Raw genomic sequence first — 14,844 nt, 5'->3', positions numbered from 1 at the left:
CTGGGGAATATGGGTTTGTTTGTGTAAGGCGTCCAATTGTATAAATCGTCGTTTCTTGCGGTAAAAAAAAACGATTTTTTTATAAATGTTAATAAAACCTCTGTATTAAAACCGATTGTGCTAATTCTTGCACCGAGTGTCTAATATACATGACTAAACAGTATTATGTCACCGGTTTCGATTTTCCCCACTAACCAAAATCTTTCAAAAAATTTCGTTTTTGCGAGATTTATAACTATATAAATATGAATAAAATCTACAAATTCCGTGGGATTTGTCTAATTTCTTAAAAAATGTTAAATTCGTGTGGAATCACCTATATATAACAACAATTTCACGTTCGCACGCAGGGGAATTTGGGTTTGTATGTGTAAATCGTCCAATTGTAAAAATCGTAATTTGTTGCAGTAAAAACACGATTTTTCTATAAATGTTAATAAAATCTCTGTATTCCAACCGATTGTGCTAATTCTTGCACAGAGTGCTTAATATACATGACTAAACAGTATTATGTCACCGGTTTCGATTTTCCCCACTAACCAAAATCTTTCAAAAAATTTCGTTTTTGCGAGATTTATAACTATATAAATATGAATAAAATCTACAAATTCCGTGGGATTTGTCTAATTTCTTAAAAAATGTTAAATTCGTGTGGAATCACTTATATATAACAACAATTTCACGATCGCACGCAGGGGAACATGGGTTCGTTTCTGTAAAGCGTCCAAGTGTATAAATCGACGTTTCTTGTGGTAAAAACACGATTTTACTATAAACCTTAATAAAACCTCTGTATTCCAACCGATTGTGCTAATTCTTTCACAGAGTGTTTAATATACATGACTAAACAGTATTATATCAATGGTTTCGATTTTCCACACTACCCAAAGTCTTTCAAAAAATTTCGTTTTTGCGAGATTTATAACTATATAAATATGAATAAAATCTACAAATTCCGTGGGATTTGTCTAATTTCTTAAAAAAATTGTTTCATTCGTGTGGAATCACCTATATATAACAACAATTTCACGTTCGCATGCTGGGGAATATGGGTTCGTTTGTGTAAAGCGTCCAATTGTATAAATCGTCGTTTCTTGCGGTAAAAACACGATTTTTCTCTAAATGTAAATAAAATCTCTGTATTCCAACCGATTTTGCTAATTCTTTCACAGAGTGTTTAATATACATGCCTAACAGCATTATGTCACCGGTTTCGATTTTTCCCACTAACCAAAATCTTTCAAAATATTTCGTTTTTGCGAGATTTATAACTATATAAATATGAATAAAATATACAAATTCAGTGGGATTTGTCTAATTTCTTAAAAAAGTGTTAAATTCGTGTGGAATCACCTATATATCACACATTAATTTCACGTTCGCACGCTGGGGAATATGGGTTCGTTTGTGTAAAGCGTCCAATTTTATAAATCGTCGCTTCTTACGGTAAAAACACGATTTTTTTATAAATGTTAATAAAATCTCTGTATTCCAACCGATTGTGCTAATTCTTTCACAGAGTGTTTAATATACATGACTAAACACTATTAAGACACTGGTTCCGATTTTCCAAGCTAACCAAAAACTTTCAAAAAATTTCGTTTTTGCGAGATTTATAAATAAATAAATATAAATAAAATCTACAAATTTCGTGGGATTTGTCTAATTTCTTAAAAAAGTGTTTCATTCGTGTGGAATCACTTATATATAACAACAATTTCACGTTCGCATGCTGAGGAATATGGGTTTGTATGTGTAAATAGTCCCATTGTAAAAATCGTTTCTTGCGGTAAAAACACGATTTTTTTATAAATGTTAATAAAGACTGTATTCCAATCGATTGTGCTAATTCTTTTACAGAGTGTTTAAATACATGACTAAACAGTATTATATCACTGGTTTCGATTTTCCCCAATACCCAAAATCTTTCAAAAAATTTCGTTTGCGTTATTTATAACTATATAAATATGAATAAAATATACAAATTCCGTGGGATTTGTCTATTTTCTTAAAATTGTGTTAAATTCGTGTGGAATCACCTATATATAACAACAATTTCACGTTCGCATGCAGGGGAATGTGGGTTCGTTTGGGTAAAGCGTCCAATTGTATAAATCGTCGTTTCTTGCGGTAAAACCACGATTTTTTTCTAAACGTTAATAAAATCTCTGTATTCCAACTGATTGTGCTAATTCTTTCACAGAGTGTTTAATATACATGACTAAACAGTATTATATCACTGGTTTCGATTTTCCATACTAACCAAAATCTTTCAAAAAATTTCGATTTTGCGAGATTTATAACTATATAAATATGAATAAAATCTACAAATTCCGTGGGATTTGTCTAATTTCTTAAAAAAGTGTTAATTTTGTGTGGAGTCACCTATATGTCACAACAATTTCACGTTCGCATGCAGGGGAATATGGGTTTGTATGTGTAAAGCGTCCAATTGTAAAAATCGTCCTTTTTGCGGTAAAAACACGATTTTTCTATAAATGTAAATAAAATCTCTTTATTCCAACCGATTGTGCTAATTCTTTCACAGAGTGTTTACTATACATGACTAAACAGTATTATATCACTGGTTTCGATTTTCCCCACTACCCAAAGTCTTTCAAAAAATTTAGTTTTTGCGAGATTTATAACTATATAAATATGAATAAAATCTAGAAATTCTGTGGGATTTGTCTAATTTCTTAAAAAAGTGTTAAATTCGTGTGGGATCACCTATATATAACAACTATTTCAAGTTCGCATGCAGGGGAATATGGGTTTGTATGTGTAAATCGTCTAATTGTAAAAATCGTCGCTTCTAGAGGTAAAAAATTACGATTTTTCTATAAATGTTAATAAAATCTCTGTATTCCAACCGATTGTGCTAATTCTTTCACAGAGTGTTTAATATACATGACTAAACAGTATTATATCACTGGTTTCGATTTTCCCCACTACCCAAAGTCTTTCAAAAAATTTCGTTTTTGCGAGATTTATAACTAAATAAATATGAATAAAATTTACAAATTCCGTGGGATTTGTCTAATTTCTTAAAAAACTGATAAATTCGTGTGGAATCACCTATATATCACAACAATTTCACGTTGGCATGCAGGGGAATAAGGGATTGTATGTGTAAGTGGTCCAATTGTATAAATCGTCGTTTCTTGCGGTAAAAACACGATTTTTCTATAAACGTTAATAAAATCTATGTATTCCAACCGAGTGTGCTAATTCTTGCACAGAGTGTTTAATATACATGATTGAACAGTATTATATCACTGGTTTCGATTTTCCCCACAAACGAAAAACTTTCAAAAAATTTCGTTTTTGCGAGGTTTTTAACTACATTATTAACAATAAAATCTACAAATTCTGTGGGATTTGTCTAATTTTTTAAAAAAGATTTAAATTCGTGTGGAATCACCTATATATAACAACAATTTCACGTTCGCATGCAGGGGAATATGGGTTTGTATGTGTAAATCGTCCAATTGTAAAAATCGTCATTTCTTGCGGTAAAAACACGATTTTTCTATAAATGTTAATAAAATCTCTGTATACCAACCGATTGTGCTAATTCTTTTACAGAGTGTTTAATATACATGACTAAACAGTATTATGTCACCGGTTTCGATTTTCCCCACTAACCAAAATCTTTCAAAAAATTTTGTTTTTGCGAGATTTATAACTATATAAATATGAATAAAATCTACAAATTCCGTGGGAATTGTCTAATTTCTTAAATAAAATGTTAAATTCGTGTGGAATCACCTATATATAACAACAATTTCACGTTCGCATGCAGGGGAATATGGGTTTGTTTGTGTAAATCGTCCAATTGTATAAATCGTTATTTCTTGCGGTAGAAACACGATTTTTCTATAAACGTTAATAAAATCTCTGTATTCAAACCGATTGTGCTAATTCTTGCACAGAGTGTTTAATATACATGACTAAACAGTATTATATCACTGGTTTCGATTTTCCCCACTAACCAAAATCTTTCAAAGAATTTCGTTTTTGCGAGATTTATAACTATATAAATATCAATAAAATTAACAAATTCCGTGGGATTTGTCTAAGTTCTTAAAAAAGTGTTAAATTCGTGTGGAGTCACCTATATATAACAACAATTTCACGTTCGCATGCAGGGGAATATGGGTTTGTATGTGTAAATCGTCCAATTGTAAAAATCGTCATTTCTTGCGGTAAAAACACGATTTTTCTATAAACTTTAATAAAATCTCTGTATTCCAACCGATTGTGCTAATTCTTTTACAGAGTGTTTAATATACATGACTAAACAGTATTATATCACGGGTTTCGATTTTCCCCACTAACCAAAATCTTTCAAACAATTTCGTTTTTGCGAGATTTATAACTATATAAATATCAATAAAATTAACAAATTCCGTGGGATTTGTCTAAGTTCTTAAAAAAGTGTTAAATTCGTGTGGAGTCACCTATATATAACAACAATTTCACGTTCGCATGCTGAGGAATATGGGTTTGTATGTTTAAATAGTCCAATTGTAAAAATCGTCGTTTCTTGCGGTAAAAAAACGATTTTTCTATAAATGTTAATGCCAATTCTTGCACAGGGTGTTTAATATACATGACTAAACAGTATTATATCACTGGTTTCGATTTTCCCCACTAACCTAAATCTTTCAAAAAATTTCGTTTTTGCGAGATTTATAACTAAATAAATATGAATAAAATCTACAAATTCCGTGGGATTTGTCTAATTTCTTAAACAAGTGTTAAATTCGAGCGGAATCACCTACATATCACAACAATTTCACGTTGGCATGGAGGGGAATATGGGTTTGTATGTGTAAATTGTCCAATTGTATAAATCGTCGTTTCTTGCGGTAAAAAGACGATTTTTCTATAAACGTTAATAAAAAATCTCTGTATTCCAACCGACTGTGCTAATTCTTGCACAGAGTGTTTAATATACGTGATTGAACAGTATTATATCACTTGTTTCGATTTTCCCCACAAACGAAAATCTTTCAAAAATTTCGTTTTTGCGAGATTTTTAACTACATAATTATCAATAAAATCTACAAATTCCGTGGGATTTGTCTAATTTCTTAAAAAAGTGTTAAATTCCTGTGGAATCACCTATATATAACAACAATTTCACGTTCGCATGCTGAGGTATATGGGTTTGTATGTGTAAATAGTCCAATTGTAAAAATCTTCGTTTCTTGCGGTAAAAATACGATTTTTCTATAAATGTAAATAAAATCTCTGTATTCCAACCGATTGTGCTAATTCTTTCACAGAGTGTTTAATATACATGACTAAACAGTATTATATCACTGGATTCGATTTTCCCCACTACCCAAAATCTTTCAAAAAATTTCGTTTTTGCGAGATTTATAGCTATATAAATATGAATAAAATCTACAAATTCCGTGGGATTTGTCTAATTTCTTAAAAAAGTGTTAAATTCGTGTGGAATCACCTATATATCACTACAATTACACGTTCGCACGCAGGGGAATATGGCTTCGTTTGTGTAAAGCGTCCAATTGTATAAAAAGTCGTTTCTTGCGGTAAAAACGCGATTTTTCTATAAATCTTAATAAAATCTCTGTATTCCAACCGATTGTGCTAATTCTTTCACAGAGTGTTTAATGTACATGACTAAACACTATTATGACACTGGTTTCGATTTTCCCCATTACCCAAAATCTTTCAAAAAATTTCGTTTTTGCGAGATTTATAACTAAATAAATATGAATAAAATCTACAAATTCCGTGGAATTTGTCTAATTTCTTAAAAAAGTGTTAAATTCGTGTGGAATCACATATATATAACAACAATTTCACGTTCACACCCAGGGGAATATGGGTTCGTTTGTGTAAAGCGTCCAATTGTATAAATCGTCGTTTCTTGCGGTAAAAACACGATTTTTCTATAAACGTTAATAAAATCTCTGTATTCCAACCGATTGTGCGAATTCTTTTACAGAGTGTTTAATATACATGACTAAACAGTATTATATCACAGGTTTCGATTTTCCCCAATCCCAGAAACTTTGAAAAAATTTCGTTTTTGCGAGATTTATAACTATATATATATGAATAACATCTACAAATTCCGTGGGATTTGTCTAACTTCTTAAAAAAGTGTTAAATTCGTGTGGAATCACCTATATATAACAACAATTTCACGTTCGCATGCAGGGGAATGTGGGTTCGTTTGTGTAAAGCGTCCAATTGTATAAATCATCGTTTCTTGCGGTAAAACTACGATTTTTCTCTAAACTTTAATAAAATCTCTGTATTCCAACCGATTGTGCTAATTCTTGCACAGAGTGTTTAATATACATGATTGAACAGTATTACATCACTGGTTTCGATTTTCCCCACAAAAGAAAATCTTTCAAAAAATTTTGTTTTTGCGAGACTTTTAACTACAATTTTATTAATAAAATCTACAAATTCCGAGGGATTTGTCTAATTTCTTAAAAAAGTGTTAAATTCCTGTGGTATCACCTATATATATCAACAATTTCACCTTGGCATGCTGAGGAATATGGGTTTGTATGTGTAAATCTTCCAATTGTAAAAATCGTCGTTTCTAGAGGTAAAAAATAACGATTTTTTTATAAATGTTAATAAAATCTCTGTATTCCAACCGATTGTGCTAATTCTTTCACAGAGTGTTTAATATACATGACTAAACAGTATTATATCACTGGTTTCGATTTTCCACACTACCCAAAGTCTTTCAAAAAATTTCGTTTTTGCGAGATTTATAACTGTATAAATATGAATAAAATGTACAAATTCTGTGGGATTTGTCTAATTTCTTAAAAAAGTGTTAAATTCGTGTAGGAACATCTATATATAACAACAATTTAAGTTCGCATGCAGGGGAATATGGGTTTGTATGTGTAAATCGTCCAGTTGTAAAAATCGTCTTTTGTTGCGGTAAAAAAACGATTTTTCTATAAATGTTAATAAAATCTCTGTATTCCAACCGATTCTGCTAATTCTTGCACAGTGTGTTTAATATACATGACTAAACAGTATTATGTCACTGGTTTCGATTTTCCCCACTAACCAAAATCTTTCAAAGAATTTTGTTTTTGCGAGATTTATAACTATATAAATATGAATAAAATCTACAAATTCCGTGGGAATTGTCTAATTTCTTAAATAAAATGTTAAATTCGTGTGGAATCACCTATATATAACAACAATTTCACGTTCGCATGCAGAGGAATATGGGTTTGTTTGTGTAAAGCGTCCAATTGTATAAATCGTTATTTCTTGCGGTAGAAACACGATTTTTCTATACACGTTAATATAATCTCTGTATTCCAACCGATTGTGCTAATTCTTGCACAGAGTGTTTAATATACATGACTAAACAGTATTATATCACTGGTTTCGATTTTCCCCACAAACCAAAATCTTTCAAAAAATATGGTTTTTGCGAGATTTATAACTAAATAAATATGAATAAAATCTACAAATTCCTTGGGATTTGTCTAATTTCATAAAAAAGTGCTAAATTCGTGTGGAATCACCTATATATCACAACAATTTCACGTTGGCATGCAGGGGAATATGGGTTTGTACGTGTAAATAGTCCAATTGTATAAATCGTCATTTCTTGCGGTAAAACCACGATTTTTCTATAAATGTTAATAAAATCTCTGTATTCCAACCGATTGTGCTAATTCTTTCACAGAGTGTTTAATATACAAGACTAAACACTATTGTGACACTGGTTTCGATTTTCCCCACAAACCAATATCTTTCAAAAAATTTCGTTTTTGCGAGATTTATAACTAAATAAATATGAATAAAATCTACAAATTCCGTCGGATTTGTCTAATTTCTTAAAAAAGTTTTTCATTCGTGTGGAATCACCTATATATAACAACAATTTCACGTTCGCATGAAGGGGAATGTGGGTTTGTATGAGTAAATCGTCCAATTGTAAAAATCGTCGTTTCTTGCGGTAAAAACACGATTTTTCTATAAATGTTAATAAAATCTCTGTATTCCAACCGATTGTGCTAATTCTATCACAGAGTGTTTAATATACATGACTAAACAGTATTATGTCACCGGTTTCGATTTTCCCCACTAACCAAATTCTTTCAAAAAATTTCGTTTTTGCGATATTTATTACTATATTAATAAGAATAAAATCTACAAATTCCATGGGATTTGTCTGATTTCTTAAAAAAGTGATAAATTCGTGTGGAATCACCTATATATAACAACAATTTAACGTTCGCACGCAGGGGAATATGGTTTCGTTTGAGTTAAACGTCCAATTGTATAAATCGTCGTTTCTTGCGGTAAAAACACGATTTTTCTATAAACGTTAATAAAATCTCTGTATTCCAACCGATTGTGCTAATTCTTGCACATAGTGTTTAATATACATGACTAAACAGTATTATATCACTGGTTTCGATTTTCCCCACTACACAAAATCTTTCAAAAAATTTCGTTTTTGCGAGATTTATAACTATATAAATATGAATAAAATCTACTAATTCCGTGGGATTTGTCTAATTTCTTAAAAAAGTGTTAAATTCGTGTGGAATCACCTATATATAACAACAATTTCAGGTTCGCACTCAGGGGAATATGGGTTCGTTTGTGTAAAGCGTCCAATTGTATAAATCGTCGTTTATTGCTGTAAAAATAAGATTTTTCTATTAACGTTAATAAAATCTCTGTATTGCAACAATTTGTGCTAATTCTTTTACAGAGTGTTTAAATACATGACTAAACAGTATTATATCACTGATTTCGATTTTCCCCAATACCTGAAATCTTTCAAAAATTTTCGTTTGCGAGATTTATAACTATATAAATATGAATAAAATCTACAAATTCCGTGGGATTTGTCTAATTTCTTAAAAAAGTGTTAAATTCGTGTTGTATCACCTATTTATAACAAAAATTTCACGTTCGCATGCAGGGGAATGTGGGTTCGTTTGTGTAAAGCGTCCAATTGTATAAATCGTCGTTTCTTGCGGTAAAACCACGATTTTTCTCTAAACGTTAATAAAATCTCTGTATTCCAACCGATTGTGCTAATCCATCCACATAGTGTTTAATATACATGATTGAACAATATTATATCACTGGTTTCGATTTTCCCCACAAACGAAAATCTTAAAAAAAATTTCGTTTTTGCTAGATTTTTAACTACATAATTATTAATAAAACCTACAAATTCCGTGGGATTTGTCTAATTACTTAAAAAAGTGTTAAATTCGTGTGGAATCACCTATATATATCAAGAATTTCACGTTCGCATGCTGAGGAATATGGGTTTGTATGTGTAAATCGTCCAATTGTAAAAATCGTCGTTTCTAGAGGTAAAAACACGATAATTCTATAAATGTTAATAAAATCTCTGTATTCCAACCGATTGTGCTAATTCTTTCACAGAGTGTTTAATATACTTGACTAAACAGTATTATATCACTGGTTTCGATTTTCCCCACTACCCAAAATCTTTCAAAAAATTTCGTTTTTGCGAGATTTATAACCATATAAATAAGAATAAAATCTACAAATTCCGTGGGATTTGTCTAATTTCTTAAAAAAGTGTTAAATTCGTGTCGTATCACCTACATATAACAACAATTTCACGTTGGCATGATGGGGAATATGGGTTTGTTTGTGTAAAGCGTCCAATTGTATAAATCGACGTTTCTTGCGGTAAAAACATGATTTTTCTATAAACGTTAATAAAATCTCTGTATTCCAACCGATTGCGCTAATTCTTGCACAGAGTGATTAATATACATGACTAAACAGTATTATATCACCGGTTTCTATTTTCCCCACTAACCGAAATCTTTCAAAAAATTTCGTTTTTGCGAGATTTATAACTGTATAAATATGAATAAAATCTACAAATTCCGTGGGATTTGTCTAATTTCTTAAAAAAGTGTTATATATATCACAAAAATTTCACGTTCGCAAGCAGGGGAATATGGGTTTGTATGTGTAAATGGTCCAATTGTATAAATCGTCGTTTCTTGCGGTAAAAACACGATTTTTTTATAAACGTTAATAAAATCTCTGTATTCCAACCGATTGTGCTAATTCTAGCACAGAGTGTTTAATATACATGATTGAACAGTATTATATCACTGGTTTCGATATTCCCCACAAACGAAAATCTTTCAAAAAATTTTGTTTTTGCGAGATTTTAAACTACATAATTATTAATAAAATCTACAAATTCCGTGGGATTTGTCTAATTTCTTAAAAAAGTGTTAAATTCGTGTGGAATCACCTATATATAACAACAATTTCACGTTCGCATGCAGGGTAATGTGGGTTTGTGTGTGTAAATCGTCCAATTGTAAAAATCGTCGTTTCTTGCGGTAAAAAAACGATTTATTTTATAAATGTTAATAAAAACTCTGTATTCCAAACGATTGTGCTAATTCTTTCACAGAGTGTTTAATATACATGACTAAACACTATTATGACACTGGTTTCGATTTTCCCCACTAACCAAATCTTTCAAAAAATTTCGTTTTTGCGAGATTTATAACTAAATAAATATAAATAAAACTACATATTCCGAGGGATTTGTATAATTTCCTAAAAAAGTGTTAAATTCGTGTGGAATCACATATATATAATAACAATTTCACGTTGGCATGCTGGGGAATATGGGTTTGTTTGTGTTAAGCGCCCAATTGTATAAATCGTCGTTTCTTGCGGTAAAAAAAACGATTTTTCTATAAATGTTAATAAAACCTCTGTATTCCAACCGATTGTGCTAATTCTTGCACAGAGTGTCTAATATACATGACTAAACAGTATTATGTCACCGGTTTCGATTTTCCCCACTAACCAAAATCTTTAAAAAAATTTCGTTTTTGCGAGATTTATAACTAAATAAATATAAATAAAATCTACAAATTTCGTGGGATTTGCCTAATTTCTTAAAAAAGTGTTAAATTCGTGTGGAATCACCTATATATAACAACAATTTCACGTTCGCACGCTGGGGAATATGGGTTTGTATGTGTAAATCGTCCAATTGTAAAAATCGTAATTTGTTGCGGTAAAAACACGATTTTTCTATAAATGTTATTAAAATCTCTGTATTCCAACCGATTGTGCTAATTCTTGCACAGAGTGCTTAATATACATGACTAAACAGTATTATGTCACCGATTTCGATTTTCCCCACTAACCAAAATCTTTCAAAAAATTTCGTTTTTGCGAGATTTATAACTATATAAATATGAATAAAATCTACAAATTCCGTGGGATTTGTCTAATTTCTTAAAAAATGTTAAATTCGTGTGGAATCACCTATATATAACAACAATTTCACGATCGCACGCAGGGGAACATGGGTTCGTTTCTGAAAAGCGTCCAAGTGTATAAATGGACGTTTCTTGAGGTAAAAACACGATTTTACTAAAAAAACCTTAATAAAACCTCTGTATTCCAACCGATTGTGCTAATTCTTTCACAGAGTGTTTAATATACATGACTAATCAGTATTATGTCACCGGTTTCGATTTTCCATACTAACCAAAATCTTTCAAAAAATTTCGTTTTTGCGAGATTTATAACTATATAAAAATGAATAAAATCTACAAATTCCGTGGGATTTGTCTAATTTCTTAAAAAAGTGTTTCATTCGTGTGGAATCACCTATATATAACAACAATTTCACGTTCGCATGCAGGGGAATATGGGTTCGTTTGTGTAAAGCGTCCAATTGTATAAATCGTCGTTTCTTGCGGTAAAAACACGATTTTTCTATAAATGTAAATAAAATCTCTGTATTCCAACCGATTTTGCTAATTCTTTCACAGAGTGTTTAATATACATGCCTAACAGCATTATGTCACCGGTTTCGATTTTCCCCACTAACCAAAATCTTTCAAAATATTTCGTTTTTGCGAGATTTATAACTATATAAATATGAATAAAATATACAAATTCCGTGGGATTTGTCTAATTTCTTAAAAAAGTGTTAAATTCGTGTGGAATCACCTATAAATCACACATTAATTTCACGTTCGCACGCAGGGGAATATGGGTTCGTTTGTGTAAAGCGTCCAATTTTATAAATCGTCGCTTCTTACGGTAAAAACACGATTTTTCTATAAATGTTAATAAAACCTCTGTATTCCAACCGATTGTGCTAATTATTTCACAGAGTGTTTAATATACATGACTAAACACTATTAAGACACTGGTTCCGATTTTCCAAACTAACCAAAATCTTTCAAAAAATTTCGTTTTTGCGAGATTTATAAGTAAATAAATATAAATAATATCTACAAATTTCCTGGGATTTGTCTAATTTCTTAAAAAAGTGTTTCATTCGTGTGGAATCACCTATATATAACAACAATTTCACGTTCGCATGCTGAGGAATATGGGTTTGTATGTGTAAATAGTCCAATTGTAAAAATCGTCGTTTCTTGCGGTAAAAACACGATTTTTCTATAAATGTTAATAAAATCTCTGTATTCCAACCGATTGTGCTAATTCTTTCACAGAGTGTTTAATATACATGAATAAACAGTATTATATCACAGGTTTCGATTTTCCCCTGTACCCAAAATCTTTAAAAAAATTTTGTTTTTGCGAGATTTATAACGGCATAAATATGAATAAAATGTACAAATTCCGTGGGATTTGTCTAATTTCTTAAAAAAGTGTTTCATTCGTGTGGAATCACCTATATATAACAACAATTTCACGTTCGCATGCAGGGTAATGTGGGTTTGTGTGTGTAAATCGTCCAATTGTAAAAATTGTCGTTTCTTGTGGTAAAAACTCGATTTTTTTTATAAATGTTAATAAAGACTGTATTCCAACCGATTGTGCTAATTCTTTTACAGAGTGTTTAAATACATGACTAAACAGTATTATATCACTGGTTTCGATTTTCCCCAATACCCAAAATCTTTCAAAAAATTTCGTTTGCGATATTTATAACTATATAAATATGAATAAAATCTACAAATTCCGTGGGATTTGTCTATTTTCTTAAAATAGTGTCAAATTCGTGTGGAATCAACTATATATAACAACAATTTCACGTTCGCATGCAGGGGAATGTGGGTTCGTTAGGGTTAAGCGTCCAATTGTATAAATCGTCGTTTCTTGCAGTAAAACCACGATTTTTCTCTAAACGTTAATAAAATCTCTGTATTCCAACTGATTGTGCTAATTCTTGCACAGAGTGCTTAATATATGTGACTAAACAGTATTATGTCACCGGTTTCGATTTTCCCCACAAACGAAAATTTTTCAAAAAATTTCGTTTTTGCGACATTTTTAACTACATAATTATTAATAAAAACTACAAATTCCGTGGGATTTGTCTATTTTCTTAAAAAATGTTAAATTCGTGTGGAATCACCTATATATATCAACAATTTCACGTTCGCATGCTGAGGAATATGGGTTTGTATGTGTAAATCGTCCAATTGTAAAAATCGTCGTTTCTAGTGGTAAAACACGATTTTTCTATAAATGTTAATAAAACCTCTGTATTCCAACCGATTGTGCTAATTCTTTCACATAGTGTTTAATATACATGACTAAACAGTATTATATCACTGGTTTCGATTTTCCCCACTACCCAAAATGTTTAAAAAAATTTCGTTTTTGCGAGATTTATAACTGTATAAATATGAATAAAATGTACAAATTCCGTGGGATTTGTCTATTTTCTTAAAAAATGTTAAATTCGTGTGGAATCACCTATATATATCAACAATTTCACGTTCGCATGCTGAGGAATATGGGTTTGTATGTGTAAATCGTCCAATTGTGAAAATCGTCGTTTCTGGAGGTAAAACCACGATTTTTTATAAATGTTAATAAAATCTCTGTATTCCCACCGATTGTGCTAATTCTTTCACAGAGTGTTTAATATACATGACTAAACAGTATTATATCACTGGTTTCGATTTTCCCCACTACCCAAAATCTTTCAAAAAATTTCGTTTTTGCGAGATTTTTAACATTATAAATATGAATAAAACCTAGAAATACCGTGGGATTTGTCTAATTTCTTAAAAATTTGTTAAATCCGTGTGGAATCACCTATATATAATAACAATTTCACGTTCTCAAGCAGGGGATATGGGTTTGTATGTGTATATCGTCCAGTTGCAAAAATCGTCGCTTCTTGCGGTAAAAAAACGATTTTTTTTATAAATGTTAATAAAATCTCTGTATTCCAACAGATTGTGCTAATTCTTTCACAGAGTGTTTAATATACATGACTAAACACTATTAAGACACTGGTTTCGATTTTACCCACTAACCAAAATTTTTCAAAAAATTTCGTTTTTGCGAGATTTATAACTAAATAAATATAAATAAAATCTACAAATTCCGTGGGATTTGTCTAATTTCTTAAAAAAGTGTTAAATTCGTGTGGAATCAACTATATATAACAACAATTTCACGTTCGCACGCAGGGGAATATGGGTTTGTTTGTGTAAATCGTCCAATTGTAAAAATCGTAATTTGTTGCGGTAAAAACACGATTTTGTATAAATGTTAATAAAATCTCTGTATTCCAACCGATTGTGCTAATTCTTGCACAGGGTGCTTAATATACATGACTAAACAGTATTATGTCACTGGTTTCGATTTTCCCCACTAACCAAAATTTTTCAAAAAATTTTGTTTTTGCGAGATTTATAACTATATAAATATGAATAAAATCTACAAATTCCGTGGGATATGTCTAATTTCTTAAAAAATGTTAAATTCGTGTGGAATCACCTATATATAACAACAATTTCACGTTCGCACGCAGGGGAACATGGGTTCGTTTCT

The sequence above is a fragment of the Periplaneta americana genome, chromosome 2 (assembly GCF_040183065.1).
Source record: "Periplaneta americana isolate PAMFEO1 chromosome 2, P.americana_PAMFEO1_priV1, whole genome shotgun sequence".
Lineage (NCBI taxonomy): Eukaryota > Metazoa > Arthropoda > Insecta > Blattodea > Blattidae > Periplaneta > Periplaneta americana.
The sequence above is the reverse complement of the archived record's forward strand: the minus strand, read 5'-3'. Positions refer to the sequence as shown.